Below are 10,966 nucleotides of genomic sequence, written 5' to 3' on the forward strand. Positions count from 1 at the left end.
CTTTCCCCATTGTATATTTTTGCCTCATTTGTCATAAATTAATTGACCATATATGTGTGGGTCTATTTCTAGGCTCTCTATTTTGTTTCATTCATCTATGTGTGTTTTCTTGCCAATACTATATTGTTTTGATTACTATAGCTTCGTAGTACACAGTCATGCATCGCTTAACAATGGGGATACATTCTGAGAAAGGCATGATTATGCAATTTCGTCATTGTACAAACATTATGTAGTGTGCTGAAGGGAAACAAAATTTGCCACACCAAAATGTATCTCTTTAACATGACGACTATTTTAGGTCAGTTATTTTTAATAAACAAAAGATTCAGTTTTTCTTTTCTCTCTCCCTTAACTGCCTAGAAGAATTCAGATAAAAAACCTGTCTCAGGAAGGGTGCTATCACCTTAGCATAACATGAACTAGGTGGTAGACAGCGAGGAACCTAGTAAAGCCTGTTTGTTGGGCTCCCCTTTCTGTTCTTCTGTTTCTGTGTTGCCAAATAAACACTTGTTTTCCAAACATTTGCTCCTTTTTACTACCTGTGAATTGCCTTCTTTCCCTTCGAAGTCTCTAACTCTCCCCACACCCAATATCTTATGTCTTTAGCTGGGGATGGTATTGTGGGTGAGAGCTTAGGCCATTTTGGCCAGTTACTTGGTTTTCCTGGGTTTTTCCCATGTATACATGTTATTCAACTTTTGTTCATTTTCCTTCTGTTAATCTGTCTCATGTCAACTTAATTCTTGGACAAAGCAGAAGAAATTAGAAAAATAGAAGAAAATTTCTTCCTCCCTTACAGTACTTATACAAACTTTGATAGTATAGTCTACTACACACCTAGGCTGTGGACCAATCTTGTGGGACCACCATCATAAACGCAGTTGACCGAAAATGTCATTATTCGGTGCATGACTATAGTTTGAAATCCAGCTTTGTCCTTTCTCAAGATTGCTTTGGCTATTTGGGATCTTTTGTAGTTCTATACAAGTTTTAGGATTGTTTGTCCTATTTCTGTGAAGAATGCCATTGGATTTTGACAGGGCTTACATTGAATCTGTAGATTGCTTTGGGTAATACGGACATTTTAACAATACTAATTCTTCTAATCCATGAGCACAGAATATCTTTCCTACTATCTAAAGATCCTTTTGTGTCTTTCCTAAATATCTATTTGTGTCTTCCTCAATTTCTGTTATCAGTGTCTTAAAATTTTCAGTGTACAAGTCTTTCACCTCCTTGGTTAAATTTATTCCTACGTATTTTATTCTTTTTCATGCAGTTGTACAGGGGATTGTTTTCTTAATTTCTCTTTCTTATAGTTTGTTTTTAGTGTGTAAAAATGCAACAGATTCATTAAGTTGCAGGATACAAAATCAATATACAAAAATGTCTATTCATATCCTCTTCCCATATTGTAATTGGATTGTTTTTTTTGTTATTGAGTTGTATGAGTTCTTTACATATTTTGGATATTAACCCATTACCATTTCTTTTTGATTGTCCAGTTCGTTGGTGTATATTTTCTTATTTCTAAAAATCTTTGATTTATAAATTCATCAAATTCTTCATAAACTAAATAACCAACTTGTTAGTCTGTGATATAGTTGTAATTAAAGTGAAATGACCAACAATTCTCATTCATTACTCTACACTTGATATTTTTCTCTATAAAATAGGAGGTAATGTTCAGTTTGATAAAAATTTATTGTGGTAATAATAAAATTATTATCTTATATGAGTTTCTGGGAAACTTTTTATGAGATCTAGAGTCGAGTCTTCCATATGCACATACTTATTTGATAAAAAAGGAAAGTGAAAATTGCCTTCAGAATAAACTTAAAATTAATAACAAGTGAGATTATTTAAGTATTTTTGCTTAGCCTGTTTCAAAAGTATATTTCTTTGGGGTAGCCACACCGTGGAATTTTGAGGAACTTATGGCACTCTCTCTATAAAATATTTTAAAGGAAAGAGGTCCCCCTTGCCTCTCCCTATAACTGATCTTTGGTGTGTTCTGAGAATAATGGGGCTAAGCTGTCCCTTACTTTGGTTCTTTGAGTCTCATATGCTTATCACGATTATAACAATTTAATTTCCTGATTCTTATAATAAAACAAAAAAGTGAAGAGAAGCCAAAAGCCAGACAGAAGGAAAAACAATCTTCCATCTCCTTTTTCATACATTCAGAATTATGGGGATTCATTTTAAGCTGGATGGAAAATTCAATATAAGAAGGTATTTAGATAGAAAAATTTAATACTATGAATAATGACTACTTATTGAGAACCCACTATGTGCCCAATACCATGCTAAGTGCTTTACAGACAACCTCTCAATTAATCCTTACCACAACTCTTTTTGATGCATTATTAAAGAAAAGTGATTCTCCGGCACACTAAAAGAAATTAACCATACATTTAAATGATTTGTTTAACTACACTTAAAGCAGTTGTTAAATGTCTCTGTGTATTAGATGTCAAGGCTAGAAGAATAGTCTGCTATGGTTCCCTGGTTCTTGAGAAGAAATGATCACAAAGATAAACAAAGTTGTTTGTTGAATTTAGGCAAATCTATTTCAGAATAGGAAAAGAAAAAAAGCAGATATAGATAAAACTGATAAACGCTTCTCTTCAACTCCCACCCTTAACTCTGCCTACTCTGCCACTCCACATTCTCTCTAAGTATTGCATCTTCTTTCCCCACAGTAGAACTCCTCTTGGATAACTCCATGCTCTAACTTCCCTCTTCACAGTATCTTCATCAAGCATGTCTGGTCTATGTCCTATTCTATTAGAGCACTTTTATCTACCATTAACTGTGACCCAGTGAACTAATTGGATAAATTAACTCTTACTTTTGTGTTAATAAGAAAAAATAGTTTATAAGATATTCCTCCCAGGTAACAGGTAACATTCTCACCGAATTCCTCTTGTGAGGAAGTGTCAAGGTATTTCTAGGAAATGAGAAAGTTGATAGGAGAGCAATTTGGGGGCAGAGTAAAAAGGACATTTAGTTCCCTTCAGAGTACACTCACTTGTAAATTGTTCATTTAATAAATTGTCTTTCCTTCATTCAATGAATACAACACCTGCCATATGCAAGTCCAGTTTTAGGTGCTGGGGATACAATGGTGAATAAGACAGCATAGCCCTCATGCAGGCCCCACCTAAGTCTGTTACATATTTCTAAGGTCTGTAAAGTCCTCAGAGGTGAATAAGATATAGACTCCATGCTCAAGGAGTTTTCAGGCTCAGAATCCACAACTAAGATATTTGGATGATGCTTTTTCTTCTTTATCTATTTATATAATTGGTCATGTATGGGATAAACACTGACCTCTACTTGCTCTTTAACGAAGTATGCTGAAGGCTGCTGAAGGACAATACCCAACAACACTTCTTTAGGAAACTGTCTTCTCTGATCACTCTGTTAGGAATCTAAATTAGGGTTCACAAGCTCATATATAAACATGGGCCCAATAGGGAAAAAAAAAAAAAAATCAGTGGTGTGAACTGAGTATAAGACAAGATGGGTTGTTGGGGACTGTGTTAAGTTGAAAAATATGTATATTACTTAATGACATTCAAATACAAAACTTAAGAACGCAGTGCCAGCCAACTAAAGTACAGCCACGGACCCCAGAATAATTAGATTTTCATGTCATTACATTTTTATCTCTGATTGGTAGGATTGACTGAGATATTCAAAAGATATTCAAAAGACCTTTAACAATTCTATGAATTCTTGTTATACTTAGAGTTCCATTGGCAGGGGTAACTATGAATTAGCTTAAATAATGTTATATTAATCTATTCAAAACTGGTTATGTCATGCCTTGAATGTCCTGGACACTGTTCTAGGTGCTTGGGGTACATACGTGGCAAGCTAGATGGAAACCTCTGTCTTTATGGGTTTACATTCTAGCAAGGTAAAGCAACAAACAACAGGGATAATTTAAAAAGTACTGTGGCAAAAGAGAAAAATGGGACAGTATAATGGCAAGTAGAAGATATGTGTAGTGGTTGCAATTTTTAATAGAAGATCAAGGAGAGCATATTGAAAAGGTGGATTTGAGCCAGTTTTCATGATGGAGTTGCCATGCAGATAGTTGGGAAGAACCATTCCAGGCTGAGGGAAGAGCCACTTGAAAAGATAATCTGTGTTTGTGTGAGGCATGTTCAAGTAACATTAAGGAGGCCAGCGACTAGTGAAGTGAATGAGGGGTAGAGTAAAAGGCTAAGGCCTTATAAACCATTTTAAAGACTTGCTTTTCTCTCAGTGAAATGGGAGTTGTTACATGGCTTTGTTCAGAGGAAATTATCTAAATTATGTTTTATAAGGACTATTCCAGCTACAACATTGAGGATATACTCTATGTGAACAAGGGCGCAAATATGGAGACGAATTTGGAGGCTATTTTAATAATCCAGGCAAAAGACAATAGCTTATAAAATATTCCTCCCAGGTAACATGTAACATGTTCACTGAAGTCTTCTGGTAATAAAATGTCAAAGTATTTCTAGGAATTGACAAATGGCTCAGAACATGGTGGTAGCTAGGATTTATAATTGTTGAGAAAATTGGCGAATCTGCTAGGGTGGTATATGACAGCAACAGTGAGTAATCACACAATGACATGAGACTAAAAGCTCTTGTAGTGTAAGGGAAGAGGGAGCAAGAATGTTCTGAAAGCAGGAATGAGGACCAAGGAAGACAAGTATGTTGTCTTCAGACCCACTAGTACAAAGGCTGTGTGTGTAGTGGCTGGAAACGGTTACTCCATAAGAGAGCTATAGGGAAGACAGTTGTCAGGAAAGAACTAGATTTCAGTTTCAAAAAGAAAATGAAAGGAATATTAAGAGAGGGGGTTGAGAAGGAATATAGAGGTTTTTTGCTGATGATGAACCATGTATCTCAGAGAGTGCAGTGGAAGTTTTTAGGAATTGAGTAGGGATAGCAGAAAGATACAGAAGAGGCAGGGTGACTACATACTCTGTCTTCCAAACAGGATATTTCTTAAAGTGTAAGGGGATACCATTGATGCATATGCCAGGACAACAAGCACAGATAGGAATGATTTCAGGCCCACCTGGACTCATGGTAGAGGTGGTAGCCCTAATTGCCTTCTGAGTATTAGAGTATGCGAGATGAGGGGTGCCCTGGAATCTGGGGCTTCTTGAAGTGACAGCCATGAAGAGGGTTAAAGGGCCTAATGGGATTAGTCTTGCTGGATTCAAGCAGATAGTAGCAGCAGAGCTGGGTGTAGAGAAGGAAGTCATATTTGAGCTGAGACCTAAATGACAAGCAGAAGCAGCCTTATTCAATCTAGAATAATCGAGAAAGAGTTCCAATAGAGGGAACAGCAGAGGGAAAAGCGTGGCATCTTTGAGGAATATAAAGGCCACTGTGCCTGGAGTATAGTGAACAAGGGAGATTAGGTGAGTAAAGTAGACAATGCCTGGATGTAGTGTCTTTTAGACTAAGCCTATATTCATCCAAGTGATGAATTATCATCTAAACTAGGAATCTTTTGAGAATAAATGGTGGTTCTATCGTTGATTATGCTGTGACAAGAATGAAAACCTGGCCTGTCGCAGGCACACTGGGATGTAAGGTCACCTGAATTTTGAGGCTGGTAAGAAGTGACTCTAAATTGCTGTAGTTAGACTATTTTACTTATATTATCCACATGGTGGCAGTATAGGACAAGACAGGATATTTTTTGGCCTATCTGACCTGATACTGACATTTTCAGGAAGTCTGTGTGTGTGTTTCCAAAACCTTCTGCAATTTGTTAATTGTATTCATGAAATACATCCATGGGTTTTTTATTTTGTTGGAACATGTATAGAGACTGTAAAAAACCAGAACACCCACCTTAACGGACAAATAGTCTTTTATTCAAAACAGATATAAACATTTCTCAAAATGCTAGTCATACTTCCTTAAAAGGAAAGCCTTGTTGCCTTATAACAAGATTATGAACAAGGTGTATACATTTAAAAATCAATTGCAGACTAAGAGCTGACTCTTCTTTGAGTTGTTGCTGAGGCAGCCTAATATAGCAAATTTAGGCTTGTCTGAGAGTCAAGACTTCTAAATCATCATGCCTTTTTAGCTCCATCTTAGAAATTAATGCCAGACTTTCCTTAAATGGTAGTGTCTAGACTCTGTTATTGGTTGTGAGATGAGCTAGCCTGGGAATCAGAGCCACCAAGGGCCTCTTGATAGGAGGTGCAGATAGGTCAATTGTCATCACCAAGGAAATCAGGGACAGCCAGGCAGACAGGTGGCTTTCTTGGCAGGTTAGTGGAACATGGCAGGAGAAGCATTTGGCAGCAAGTAACAAATAAAGCTCCAGGAAATTTGTCTATGTCTGGGAAACTTGGTAGTAGAGGAAGGGTCTTAATCACATGAACAGAGATTTAGTCCTTGGATAAGGAAGGAGAACAGCTATTTTTAATCACATCCCACCAACTACTATGCTCAAGGGAGAGAGTTATTTGAATACTGACCAATTCCCTCTAATTATCACGAGGAGAAGCTTAGGATGGCCTCTATGGAGTTGGATGTGGATTCTGAACAGATGGATGGAGGCTAGGACCAGACAAATACTGACAGACCATTACACTATGGCACTAATAACTTCTGCTTAAATAGCTGTGGGCTTTGCTCTGGCACATTAACCTCTAAAACCGCTAGGACTCCCTTTTGTAGTGCAGCAATAATAGGATTCATTTTCCCGTCAGGTATCGTGCATTATAAGGACATAAACACTAGATGGGATCCCCAGGTTTTCAACTAGGACACTTAAGTGACAATGGGAGATTGAGTAAGGGACTGGGAAAATCAGATTTCTAGTGGCCTAGTGATGAGCAGACATAGAGTCATCAAACCCCATTTTTACTTCTTTAAATTTAATCTCCATATTACTCAGCTAAAGGAAAAATAAAAATATTTTTCTGTAATATATTTTGTGTTACCACATACACAGAAATCTCTGTGAAAACCTGGCAAAATGTTAACAAACATACAAGCAACTTTAATGAAATTTATCCTTATTACTGGATTTCCCTTTAGCTTGCCTTTTCCTCTTGGCACTGAGCAGGTAGGCAGGAAAATGTTCACAGCTGTGTTGAACATTGTTATTAATAGCAAATCTTTCCTTAATCCTTAGCTAGAAACAATCCACTCCCTTTCCAGAAGCTCAGTAGTTAATTTTATCTTTCATTTACTGCCTAAGAGTTTTGATGATTGTAATTATTATTAGCTACAAAAATCATCAGGGTACTTAAAAATGCAAAAGATATTTTGGGGAGGAAGAGAGGATAAAAATAGTACATCTGAAAGGTATTGTAAGATAATGAAGTTCATTTTTTCTCCTGCAGACTCAGATATATCTGAAGTTTCTTCCATTTTCACTCTGAGGTAAAAAGTAATGCTAAGAAGTAATTCATCTTGAGTGTGACTTTTGAAAAAATAGAAAGATACCAAGAGTTGTTCAGTGTTGGCTTAGGCTTGACCTGTGATGGGAGCCTGTTAAAAATTATACAGAAGTTTTAGAAAATGTGCGTTCCAGTTACATAATAAGCCTGTTTATTAAAGTCAGACAGTGCTTTCTTCTAGGAAGATCAAAGAGGCGTTCAGAGAATGATCGGGAAGTGAATGCTGACGCCTTTCATGCCGTAAAGAGTGTGATGACTAAACAGGGGAGGAGACACAAGACCACTGAGCGCTGACAGGTGGGAGAAATGTAGAAAAGCACTGAACAACAGGAGTGAAAAAAGTATTATTCAATAGGCACTGTAGAGCATCTTTTAGTCTTCTTTGTATATTTCAAAAGCTGTACTTCTGTGTGATAGTGAAAGACATAATTGAATATTAGGTTATTGAATCATGACATTACAGTTAAAAGCTGCTCACTTTTTAAGTAGCAATACTGACAGGGCAAAAATCACATGATAGGTGCACAGCAGTAGCTTCAAATGCTGAGAAAAATAACAGCAACAAATGTCAAGAAGGAGTGGTCCCTTTGCCTTAGAGCTTCACCTCGGGGCTAATGCATCTTTATGATAACAATGCTAATAATTGATTTGCCCCTTCAAAGAAAACTTAAAGCTATGTTTATACAAAATAAGCTGAATTGAATGATGCAATCTCGGGAATTCTATGGCCATTTTCATATTGGCTGCTTCTTGTGTTAGCTTTGAAATTCACATATTACTAGCTATATCTCTACGAACTGCTTTTTCTGGCAGTTTAAATGTAGATAATGTGGGTGTTGGTGAAAATTTTATTTGCTTAACAGCTGGCACCAGAATTCACTTGGGGGGGGGACACATTTTCGTTTAGAACAGTGCTTGTCCACTGGTTACCCGTGGGCCTCCTGCCGCCTACAGACATAATGACCTGAATGATATATGTTAAAATAAGCCAATAATTTAAATTTAGGAGGTTTTACATCAACTTCAGATTCCCAAATTCCTCAAAAGGCCAGATCAGTGTGCCCGCATGTCAAACACTTTTTGTAGCTAAATATTACAGCTGTCCCCCTTAGACCTGGCATGCCCTTTGCAGTTTGCCACGGTCCCATCAGTTTCTGTTAGCTTCCCAACACTGAGTCAGGGTGTCACTTGCCGTGTTTCAGGGGACTTGCACTGCTTTTTACTGACATCCAGTTTACTTTAGTCATTCATATTATCCTCTCCTCTTGGTAAGTATTTGTATTTTCACCCTCTTCTATTTTAGAGAAATGCCTTTATAGAACATAATAGATATCTCGAGGGCAGGAGTCAAAGTGAATAGATATAGCAGTTCACTTGAGAGAGAAAACAAAAAGAATTTGATTTCTGCTTCTAAGAAGGAAGAGGAGAGAGGAAAAGGAATGGGGGAGGAGAAGAGGGAGGAGACAATTCTAAAACAGTTTGTAGGAGTACAACTGGGAGTACAACGTGGGTGGTGTGGCCCAAGAAACTTCCCTGGTATTAGGGAGGCCATAGGTCATTTCAATAGGAGGGTCATCTAATCATCCATTTCTAGTTTATGTTAGCCCATGTGGGATGGCTGACGGTCCATAACTGAGCACCTTGTGTTGAAGCATAAAGCTAGAAACTAGAGGAAACACCAGTAGTGTTAGCCACCCCAGAAATGCAAAGAAAGTAGAGGGACATCTTTTGTCTTGTATGGGGTTTAGAATGGAGTTTCAGGGAGATTTTATTGAGATTTCAGGGAGCTGACAATTCCCTTGTGACATGTTTTTACATTATGATCCCCCTTTGGATTATAATGACCTTTGCATAAACTTAGAGTTTGAGAGCCCTGAGAAAAGGAAGTAGTAAAGAACTGATAGAAAGACCATTAAAAAATATTCATTAAAAGTGAGTTGTATTATATTAACCTTACTTTTTTCTTTGAGAGTAGATTAGGGAAATGCGGCAGATATGACGTGTCCGGAAATCAGCTTTTGACAAGGATTCGTGATATCAAATAATAGGCCAGAAGCTATACTTACATAGTTAGCAGTCATTTAAAAACTGTTAAAAGACTTCCTCTCAGCTGATGTTTGTTGATTAAATGTTGAATCAATGGTATCCAATGGTGGACAGCTGTAAAACGGTGAGGTTTCTTGATCAACAAGAATCTGTTGAATTGAAAATTTTTGTTAACTTATTTGATAGAAAGATAAAAATAATTATTATCACATTTGTAGATGACTTGAGGCTGGAAACGAAATTGAAACCTGTTGTATGAGAGCTTGATTCAAATGGATCTATAGGTTTAAATACAAGTAAACATAAGAGTTTCTCTAGTAAGAAAAAATTTCATGATGTCCTGGAGTTGCCAGTATGTCTTCATAGCAACGTAGATGAAAGGAATGTTTACATGTCTTGTAGGAAGATAAGCTCACCATAAGTTAATAGTTTTATGTGATTGCCAAAATGGCTATGTTAGTTTTAGAATCTATCAAAAGAAACATAGCATCTACAGTGGGTGGGAAGAATTGATTTCATCTTACATATCAACTCTGATTAGTGATAGGTTCTGCCTAAATGCAATGTAGAGGGGGCATCTGAGGCTGTATCTAAGCTTGGCAGGAGAGCATTGTTATCAACTAGTGACACCTGTCATGACCACAGCATGGAGAGGTGGCACTCTGTACCTGCTGTCCTTGGTGGAGAATGAGGGAGAGGGTAGGATAAGCCTCATTTTGCTCTATAATGGTTACACAGCATTTGGAACCTTTATTTTTTGTGACAGGTTCCACTCTTAAAAATGGTTTGGGTTTTCTCAATGTATATGTATATTAAATCATCACATTGTACATTCTAAATATATACAATTTTTGTCAATTTGCCTCAATAGACTGAGAAAAATAGTTTGAGTCCTTGTCATTCCTAGAAGAGAGTGAGTGGAAGAGGGAAACGAGAGCTTGGAATTGGAGATAGTGCCTTTTCTTTCAAAACATCGTGGGTTTTTTGTTTTTTTTTTTTTTGCTTCTGAATGTGTTTCAGTTACATTTGGTACTTTTTACCTTTTTATCAGGTTCCTGGCAACATACTGCCTCTTCCCTTTGACATGTTTTTGTCTTCTGTAGTCTTTTGCTTTGACCTCAAACCTTCTATTCTGGTAATTTTTCTCTTTTGTTGAGATGGAAAATTTTCTATCTTTGTCCCCAAAGCAGTGGTTCTCAACCCAGGGTGATTTTGACCTGCAGAAGATATTATTTTTGTTTATCACAACTGAGGAGTTACTACAGACATCTAGGGGCTAGAGGGCAGGGATGCTGCTAAATATCCTGAAATGCACAGAGGCCTTAACAACACAAAATCATCCAGTGCCAAAAGTCAGTTGTTGCAAAGTTGATAAACCTTGCCCTAAAGTACTGATCCTGATTTCTCAGTCAAAACAGGCTGGCCCCAGTAGGTCACTGTTCCTCTTCCTTTGGGTTCTGTGTAGTTCAAAA

The sequence above is a fragment of the Ceratotherium simum genome, chromosome 8, assembly GCF_057802395.1.
Source record: "Ceratotherium simum simum isolate JZ-2026a chromosome 8, ASM5780239v1, whole genome shotgun sequence".
Taxonomy (NCBI): domain Eukaryota; kingdom Metazoa; phylum Chordata; class Mammalia; order Perissodactyla; family Rhinocerotidae; genus Ceratotherium; species Ceratotherium simum.